Below are 10090 nucleotides of genomic sequence, written 5' to 3'. Positions count from 1 at the left end.
CCAGCCAATACATTCCCTTTGCCTTAGGCTGGGGATCCTGACCTCTCAGACAGGGTGGGTGGGGGTGGAAGGCAGCACTGGAGTAAGGAATGACCATATTTCTGTAGACAGGGAGAGGAAAAAGCAGTAAGGCCTCTGAAGAGCAATTCTGACTGTCTATTCCTGTAATTACAACGACATCGTTCCTGCTTTATACTCCAATTGTCTTTGTGCCAATAAGCATTTAAAGGGGACTGAATGTATATCTTGTCACATGGTTCCCTTTGAGTGTAGATCTGCAGTGACTGTGTTCAGGGTGGTCCTGCCTCTCCTGTGGTTTATAAGTCCCCACAGGGCCTGGGGTTTCTTGCTCCCATATTTTTCCTCCAGTCATTAACTGTAACATTCACACTTTTGTTTTTGTAGGATGCATTGTGTTTTGCAAAGCACTTTCATCTGCATTATCTCATTTGATTCTCAGGGTATCTATGAAGAAGGCAGGGCCCGGATTTCTGTTCCTGTCAGAGTGAAAAACAGAGGCTCAGGCCCTGGGATCTTAGCACCAAAGAGGAGGACATGGGCGGAGCTTGTGCAATAATCTCACAGGGAATGAATGGCACAGACCTGGAAGGATCCCTGGATTTGGAGCCAGAGGCCCAGGCTTGAGTCCTGGCTCTTCCTTATTAGTTATCTGACTTTGGGCAAATCACTCAGTCCCTCCCAGTCTCAGCTTCCCCATCTGTCAGATATAGGAATATCTTCCTTCAAGGATTCTTGAGACTATCACAGGAGATGATATGGAACAAAGGGTACTGTCAGCCATAATATGCTGCTCACCTGTTTGGGGCTGATTTTTATGAGCAATGGGCAATATTTTGCTGAGTTCAGCTAGTATAGCTCCCAAGAGCTGTAGTACGCACCTCCTTTCAACTTAACATTGATGACATCATGTTGGTGACTTGAAATCAGCCACAGTGAGAATATTTACACCAAGGAAATTAGCAAATGCTACAAATCAGCTTTGTTTTTCCTTGGAGTGTCAGTTGTTAAGCAGCACACAATGACGCTGGGGATGGATGGGGAGAAGGAAAGGATATAGAGTACTAACATTTAAGGTGCATTGTATATATTGAGCGCACCCTTATAGCATCTCCATTAGTCCTCACAACAACTCCTGGGGGCAGACACTGACCCTATTCTATAGATGAGGTAATTAAAACTTAGAAAGACTTCATAACTGTTCAAGAACACACAATCAATAACAGCAGAAATTCAAAGTCAGGTCTCACATTCTCTTTGATAACCATGCAGCATCCCAAAGATGCATCCATTAGCCTCTGTTCTTTCCCTGATCTCCAACCAAGCAATAGTGAGATATTAAATCAGTTTCTAGGACCACTTAACATTGATGGATGTTTGGATGTCAGTATCTTGGTGTTCAAATACAACTGGCTTGGAGAAAGATGGGGGTTGTTGTAGTACATTGAGCTGGGTACAGGGAATGGGCTGACTGTTTTTGAGACCCGCAGTTCTGTGTCTCAATTGGGTAACTGCTTCAGGGTCCCAGAAATTAGGCAACACTATTAGGTTGGAGCCACCTGAAACATTCAGGCATGGGGAGGGAGAAAGTCAAGAGCACCTGGGTCCAAGTGCCATCCCTGCTACTTTACCTAGCTGAGGTTCAGCTCCCTCATTTGTCAAAGGGGGACAGTATCCACACATACCTGCTTGTGGGGGGAGGATTCTGAAGGCCTCTGGAATCTGTTACACTGCACAGTGTAAGGGAATTATCATGTGTCTCAGTGAGAACCTCTCCTCTTGTTGCTAAGGACTGTTTTTCTTTCCTGCCATCTCTGGCTCTGTGCACACCCCCCCCCCCCCCCCCCATTCCCCTAGGCCTTTTTTTCCCTTCTATTTTTATACCTCAAGTGCTTCATATGAGGATGTCCTGCATGCTTCAAACTAGATGAGGATGTCATAAAGGAAAAAATAAAATAAAAAAGACCTAAACAATCTGAAAATCGGTTTCCTGCTTGAGAAGATGACAGATAGGCAGGGGCCAGCATTACCAATGCAAGCCCTTCCCCAGGTGCTGAGAGGACCCAATGGGTTACCCTTTCCAGGCCCTAGAGGGGACAGTGACAGGACAGAGATGAGTAACTACCCCTTCTTCCCCAAGATAGGGATGGAGGTATTGCCCCTGATTTCCCCCACTCCATAAAATGGAGATTGGCACAAAGTAAGCACCCAATAAATACTGATTGAATTAGTGATGGTTATTGATATGTTACTATCCCAGGAAAGGCAGACCTGCACTGGATGAAGGAAGAAAAGCCCTGTCACTTGCTGTCACTTTACATGTGTCAAGCCCTGTGCTTATCTCATTTGATTCCTATGAAACAGTTCGTCTGATTCCCATTTTGCAGATGAAGAAATGCGGGCTCCATCATCGGGCTTTTTGCTTACAGTCACGCAACTGCAACTGGAGCCCTGTCTCCTGTGGCCACACACTTGACTGTGGGGAGTGCAGAAATGTGTCCCTGGGGGCTGTGTACATGCAACAGAGTGTCTGCTGCTGCAAAGCTTCATGAGTGTGCCGACTCCAGCAAGGATGGGGCCCCCTAAAAGCACGTGCAGACCTTGACTCCCGCACCAGCTCAGCGGTGGCTCCCCTCTAACAAATCATCATTGCTCAGCCTAAAGTCCAGACTTCCCAGGGGAACAGACAGTCCCAAAGGGCGAGGACAGCAAGGTGGCTGCGAGTTGTAGGCTTCGCTGTGGTGAGAGCGGGGAGGTAGCCTGTGAGTGGGTGCTGAGGCCTGTCACCCCTCGAGGTGCCTGCATCCTGGCCAGGGCCAGCCTGGCCGCCGCTGCTGGGTGCCTGCGTTCTGCGCTAGGTGGCGAAATGCTGTAGGGCTCCCCTATTCGGGGGAATGCGGTAGTGATGTATAAGGTATGAAAGATGTGGCCTGCAGAGAGCCCGCACTATCTCCGCCGCCGCCGCTCCCGCCGCTGCTGCCGCCGCTCCTGCTGCGGGCGGAGCTGCCGCGAGTGAGCGTCGCCTGCTCGGGATACCCAGCTCCGCGGCGTCTCCCGCGCGTCCTGGCCCCACGCGGACCTGCCAGCCCCAGGGAACAAAAGCGGACCCCGCTCGCCCTCTCCTGCAGCCGGAGGATGATTCGAGAGGGCTGAGGGAAGAGTGTGGTCCTCGCTGGCCCGAAGGTAGGAGGTGTCGCGCCCGCCGCCCGGGGGTGGGAGTCTCTGAGTGGGCGCGCCGGGGCGGGGGCGGCGCGGGGGTCAGTGTCCCGCTGGCGAGGCCGGGACCCCGCGAGGTGGCCACTCGGCACGCCGCGCTCCCACCGCCTGCCCCCCGCAGGGCAGGAGCCGCGCTCCCGCAGCCGCGAGGGAGCCCCCTGGGTGGGAACTGGAGGCAGCTGAGCAAAAGTCTGGAGCCCGCAGCCGGGCGGCCGCGGCCGCGGCGGGCTGCCCGGGGCGCTTGGCGGAGCGCGGCTCGCTGCGCACAGCGGGGGGCGGCGGCTGCGGTGTGCTCAAAGTTTTGGGCGGCGCGCAAAGGCGCAGCGTGGGCCGCGGAGCAGAGCCGCGCAAGTTGTGGCCGGAGCCGGAGGGTGCCCCCCGGGGCTCTGCGCAGATTCGCCGAGGCTGGGACCGGGGGCTTTGGCTCCCCCGACGCCAGCCGAGGCTGGGTTGAGGCGCAGCCATTTAACCCTTCCCGGCTCGGGGCAAACAAGTTCATCCTCGTCAGAGGCGGTTGGACTCGGGCTGACTGGGCAGCGTGGAGGCTCCCCGCTCAGCCCTGCGGTCTTGGCGCATTTCTGCGCTCATTCCGGGTTTTCTGTTCTTTCCCGTTCACTTCTCTGTACAGACCCCCCCCCCCCGCGTCCATAATTTTACCCCTCGCGCCATTCGGACGCGTGTACCCCCCCCCCCCCCGCAACCCCCAATTCAGCTTGGCTCTTTGATGCTGCCTTGAAAAATGAGACGATTAATCAATTAGGTTAGTGGCCAATTAGGCATAACCTTGTAGAAAAATAATTATGCCCGCTCTCTGGGCTTTCCAGAGCGATGAGGTGGGAATGCAGCCCAGGTGGAGGGGCTGTTCCGAAAAGATAGGGCTGGTCAGGGAATTTCTGGAAATTTAAGATTAACAAGATTCAGATGTGTGGTGGTGGTGAGGTTGTCTGAGTGTAGTAGGGGTGTGTGTGTGTGTGTGCGCGTGTGTATCAATTTTTGCCGAGAAAGTTAACCCTTAGCAACACAGCCTGGGTGGACTTTGCAGGCAGCATGTTTCCAGCAGCTCAGGAAAGGTGTGTCCCTTGCTTGCCAGCCCCACCCCCTCCTCTCTGAGGGACTGTCCCTGTATATCGCCTCTCAGTGGCTTTGCTGCTGCTTTGGGAGGCTGGGTTCCAATGAATGCATTTAGTTTCATGTCCAGGGAGCCCTGTCGTTGCAGAGGGAGGTTTCTGTGCTTTCTGAGGATGCACATTTCTCCTCATGTTAAATAAAACCTTATTAAATGGGTGCAAAAGGGAGACAATCTGTCTCCGGGGCTGGGAAGTTCTGCTGCTGAGCGGGGCTTCCTTTGCCTTTTTTTGGAATGACTGGCCGGGCTGGCACTGCAGTATTACAATACAGCCATATTAAAAGATCTTCAGAGCTTAGAGCCCTCCACTACTGCAGCCCCCGTCTTCAACAGACTTCCCTGCTGAAATCCTTCCTTCCCGGAGCATGCAGTAGATTTCTAAGTGTACTGTGTGCATTTTAACCCCTTTCTGTCTCTATTTTAAGCTTCTCTTATCTATTTATACCTCTACACCCTATATAGTAGATTTTTGTTCAGAAGGCAAACACCTAGAGGTGTTTCCAGAGCAGAGGGATTTTTGCAACAGGTCCTAGGTCTCGGTTTTCTGGTAATGGGTCCCTTTGGCATTTAGCAACCTGGGGACCTGGTGTCTCCTTTAGTGAGCTAACCAGGTTGGACCAGGTGGTCTCTGAGATCCCCTGCCGTGCTGACATTAGCTGGTTCTGAATTTTATGGCTTTTCTTCCTTTCTGAGCTGAGCAGGAGCAGCTGAGCAGGGCAATGTGACAGTGGCAGTGCCACGGGTGGAAAGGGATGGGGACTGGCTGGCTGAGGCTTATTAGCAAATAGGAATCATCCAGCTGGAAGACTGCCTGGTGATACTGGTGTCCAGGGTCCACTGGGAGCCATGGGCTTCATCCACTGTCCTCAAAATGAAGGGCCACCATTCAGCCCTTCTCTTTTCCAAGATTTTTTTTTTTTTTTACCAGCCAGACTCTTATGCTGGCAAAGACCTCGCTCCTTTTATAAAATAGAAGCTTTTTAATATAGTGGGAAGGGCTATGAGAGGAGACGAAAGGAGAGGAAAGGAAAGAGGGAAAGAGAAAGAGGTGTGGAGGGGCAGCGGTCAGAGAGACAGAGAAGCACAGGGACAGCGTAAGACTTCAAATACAGCCAGACAGTGGGAAAGAGGTTGAAAGACAGAGTGAGAGAGGAGGGGGAGGAGGGGACACAGGAGGAGACACAGGCGGTGGAGGGAAAACAGAGACGAGGAACGCTAGGACAGATAGGAAGAGGAGGGCCCGTGTCGTCTTGTTTATCTTAGGACTTGAAAAAATGTAAAGGGAAACCCCAAACTGCCAAAGACTCATTCTAGATAGACTTGCTTTTAACTCAGCTTTCAGGAAATAATTACTTATGAAATAAATGTTGCACCATAGAAGGCCATTAACTCCATTTCTTGTTTATTCCTTGAATGGGGACTCTAGTCGTTGGGGTGGGTTGGAGCTCAGAAGGGACCCTTTTGCTTAGTAGACATGCTTGGCATAGCCCCAAGAGCATGCTCTTGTTTGCGCCAAGTCTGGGTGCTCCATTTGGACACGCTGGGTGTAGGAACAGCTTTGGAGGGGAGATATTTTTTGCTTTTAGATCTGTCTTCCACAGAATGGATGCCTTTTTAAAAAGTGTATTTTTAGTTTATTTAACCTTGAAGGATAAAAGAAACAGGAACGGTAGTATAGTAAATGCTCCTACTTGCCACCCAGAACTGAGAGTGATGGGAAAGGATTCCAATTCATTTTTTCTTCTCCAGCCTCCTCGCCCCCATTGCAGACCATCCTCAGAGCCTCCCTACTTATCTCCTGGACTCCAGTGTGGGCCTTTCCCACAATTGTGACATCATCTTTCTAAAACATAGCTTTGATAATGTTACTCTCTAAGTCAAAAAATGTAAACGTTTCCCTCTGCCTAAAGCATATCATTCAAATCTCTGACCATAGGCCTCAAAGCCTTTTGTAGCCTGGCTTTCCGCCTCCTCCTAATGTGCTTCTCTCTCTCTCTCTCTCTCTCTCTCACACACACACACACACACACACACACACACACACACACAGCATCATACACTCTCACACACACACAGCATCGTATACAAATTCACACCCTCTCACACATACACTTAATGGGAGAAGTCTGCTGTTAGGGCTGGTAGGCTTATTTCCCAGTTCTCCCCATGTGCATGTCTAAAGCATTACACATACCCTCTCACACACACATATGCATAACCACACTACACTTACATCACATGCACACCACACACATGCCTTTCATACCTTTGCAGGTGTAACATTCCTACTCCTTTACCTGATAAACTACTCATCCTTCAGGATCCATCTGAAAGCAGCATCCAATCAGAGCTCTCTTTCCCTTTTGTTTCCCTTGTAAGCTTGTGTTTCCTTAACACTAAGCACCCTCTCTTGAAGAACTATGTTATAATTCTCCATGTGTTTCTCTCCCAATAGATAGTAGTTCCTTCCAAGTGGGGATAACTTATGCATCTCTCCAATCTCAGGGTATAATGCAGTGCTTGGCATAGGGTATGATTGATGTTTAATGAATACATTCATTTTAAGAGCTTCTAAAGCATGATTAACATCCATGACATCTTTTTCACTTATTATTTTCTCTTACTCTTATTTTTATGTTTTTTCTTTTGGTTGAAAAATAATACAGGCTTTAAAAAAATTCAAATGATACAGAAATATATAAAAAGTTACAGCCCTTTTCCCCATCCCACCTAAATACCCTCTATTTTTAATGCACATGTTATTAAATACTTGCATGTCTTCTTGCACTTTGCTTTATGTCTTATTGTCCCAACTAGAGCATATGCAGGGATCCATGCCTAATGTAGTGTTGTACATGTCATATGTGTCCAACAAATATGGAATACTCATTGGGCTCATTTGTAAAATTACATTAAATAAATTATTTCACCAATCTTCACAATAGCCCTATGTGATTGGTGTTATAATCCTTATTTTACAGATAAAGAAAACTGTGCTCCAAGAAGTTATAGCAATTGGCCAGGTCAGATAGGGAAGGAGTAGAGGGGTCTGGATTCAAACCCAGGTCTCCTTTATTTACTACCTCTGCCCTTTCTACTCTATTCCAGAGTGGGTCTGTGAGAACCTAGAGGAAAGGCATCTAACTCAATTTTCCATGCCTAATATTTGCCCAGGGCTTCATAGTTGTCCTTCCAATGAGTTATCATTATCCTTTCCAGATGAGAAATGGAAGCACACGTGAGAAGTTAATGTGACCTGGCCAAGTCCCTAGAGCCACGAAGAAGTGAAAGGTATTGAACCCAGGCCTTTGGGCCCAAAGCTCACTCCCTAGTCTTAGATGTGAGAGTTGATCCCAGGACGGGGTAGGGAACCTTCTGCTTTCACTTTAGAACAGTGACTTTATAAGACATAAGAAGTCTGGCTGGTAGGGCTGCTTCCCATTTCTGCTCATCTGCATATCTGAAGTCTTCTTTGAACCAGAACCATGGACTGAGTCATTTTCTTGAGACTGGTGAGCACCTGTGGACATAGTTGCAGTTCTGTAGATATGCTACAAAACCTAATGGGATGGTTTGAAACTTCAGTGTTGGGATATTTGTCAGTGAGGCAGTGGGTGCTGGAGGCCTCCAGAGCTTGGCTTTGATAGCGCTTGCCTCTGGGTGGGACACAGCTCCTGTTAACTGAGTGCTTGATGTATGTCAGGCACTAGGCTGGGTATACAACTTGTATTCTCTCATTTAATTCTTGTAACAATCCTAGGGATAGTATTAGGAGCCTCACTTAGAACAGTGCCTGGCACAATAAGTATCAATAAACTATTTGCTGAGTTTTTATGAGTCGAGAAGGAAACCATGGACCAGAGACACTAACTTGTCCTAGCTTACCTAGCGAGTGCATTTCTGAACTTGGATCTGAATTAAACTCTGACTCTAGAGACTGTACTCTTTCAACCATACTATTTTTCTTCTGAATTGGAATTACTGACCAATTGATATAATAGAACTTGAATTTGCAGATGCCTTTGTCCAAATACTTTGTTTAAGAGAGAGAAAAGTCTACCATGGACAGAGTATTTCTCTAAACAGTTTAGATACAGTAACTTGCTTCATCTTTGTGTTCTCCAGATAAGGAATATGAGGTGCAGATAAGCAGTAGAGAGATGGGATTGGAGCACAGGCACTCTGTGTTTTTTGCTATTCAAGTGTATAACATTCCAGGACCTGTTTAAGATCCTAGAGTTACTTAGCAGTAGAACCATTGTCGTCATTGTCATCATCATCATCATCACCACCACCACCACCATGGTCATCATCATCGTCACTGCTGATGCCTTCATAGCAATTATCTTTATGAAATATCTATCTTGTGCTTATGGGCACGTTTCATATGTTATCCCATTAAATCTTGAAACAACTCCATATTTTCATAGAAGGAAACTGAGACTTAATGATGTTAAATCAGTGCTAGAGTCATGGGGCCAGTAAATGCAGGAATGAGGTTGGGAACCCAAGTGTCTGGTCTCACCATCTGTTCTTGTTTTCATTCTTCAGACTCTTTTTTCCACTGATCCTTTTTGCTACTCTTAAGATCCAGCAAAGCATGAAATGATGAAATTTTTCTTGTTTTTTTTTTTATGTTATTTTTAAATTTATTATTATTTTTATATTGTTATTTCTTGATTTATTCATTTTTTAAAATTTATCTTTATTGTTGAAAGTATTATAGGTGTCTCATTTTTTTCTTCCTAATTGACTCCCTCCACTTCACTCCCACCCCCTCCCCAGGCCTTCACCCTGTTATTGACTGTGTCCATGGGTTATGCATATATGCATATAAATTCTTTGGTTAATCTCTTTCCACCCTCCATCCCCCTTCCCTCTTTCCTCAAAAATATGATCGTCTGTTACGCGCGTCAATGTCTCTGGATCTATTTAGTTCATCAGATTCTTTTGTTCGTTAGCTTCTTCTTAAAGAAGACCCTTCAACTTTTCCTGTAGTGCTGGTCTGGTGGTGATGGACTCCTTTAGCTTTTTCTTATCTGTGAAGCTCTTTATCTGACCTTCAATTCTAAATGATAGTTTGCGGGGTAGAGCAATCTTGGTTGTAGTTCCATGTTTTTCATCACTTTGAATATTTCTTGCCACTCCCTTCTGGTCTGCAATATTTCTGTAGAGAAATCAGCTGACAGTCATATGGGTGCTCCCTTGTAGGTAACTAATTGATTTTCTCTTGCTGCTTTTAAGATTCTCTCTTTGTCTTTAACCTTTGGCATTTTAATTATGATGTGTCTTGCTGTGGGCCTCTTTGGGTTCCTCTTGTTTGGGACCCTCTGTGTTTCCTGGACTTAAGTCTATTTCTTTCCCCAGGTAGGGGAAGTTTTCTGTAATTATTTTTTCAAATAGGTTTTCAATTTCTTGCTCTCTTTCCTCTCCTTCTGGCACCCCAATAATACAAATGTTGAGTGTCTTGAAGTTTTCCCAGAGGCTCCTTATTCTATCTTCATATTTCTGGGTTCTTTTTCCTTTTTGCTCTTCGGGTTGGGTGTTTTTTGTTTCTTCATGTTCCAAATTGCTGATTTGATTCTCAGCGTCCTCTATTCTACTGTTGATTCCATGTAAATTATTATTCATTTCAGTTTGTGTAGCCTTCATTTCAAATTGGTACTTTATTTTGTCTCTGATTTTCTCAATTATTTTCGTCATACTCTTACTAATATCCTGGAGCATCCT

At 46.8% G+C, this 10090-nt stretch overlaps 1 protein-coding gene across 1 annotated transcript in view; it reads left to right on the top strand.

Annotated features, from left to right (window-relative positions):
- The first annotated feature begins 2919 nt into the window (after positions 1-2919).
- Positions 2920-10090, top strand: part of DAB1 (DAB adaptor protein 1) — an 895228-nt gene continuing 888057 nt past the window's right edge. The window contains exon 1 of the mRNA XM_081144806.1: positions 2920-3201. The gene's annotated coding sequence lies outside the window, so the exon portion shown is untranslated. The remainder of the gene's footprint in view (positions 3202-10090) is intronic.

The sequence above is a fragment of the Miniopterus schreibersii genome (genome assembly GCF_964146895.1).
Source record: "Miniopterus schreibersii genome assembly, chromosome: 8".
Classification (NCBI taxonomy): domain Eukaryota; kingdom Metazoa; phylum Chordata; class Mammalia; order Chiroptera; family Miniopteridae; genus Miniopterus; species Miniopterus schreibersii.
Note: the sequence above shows the minus strand (reverse complement) of the source record. Positions and strands in the feature narration are given on the sequence as shown.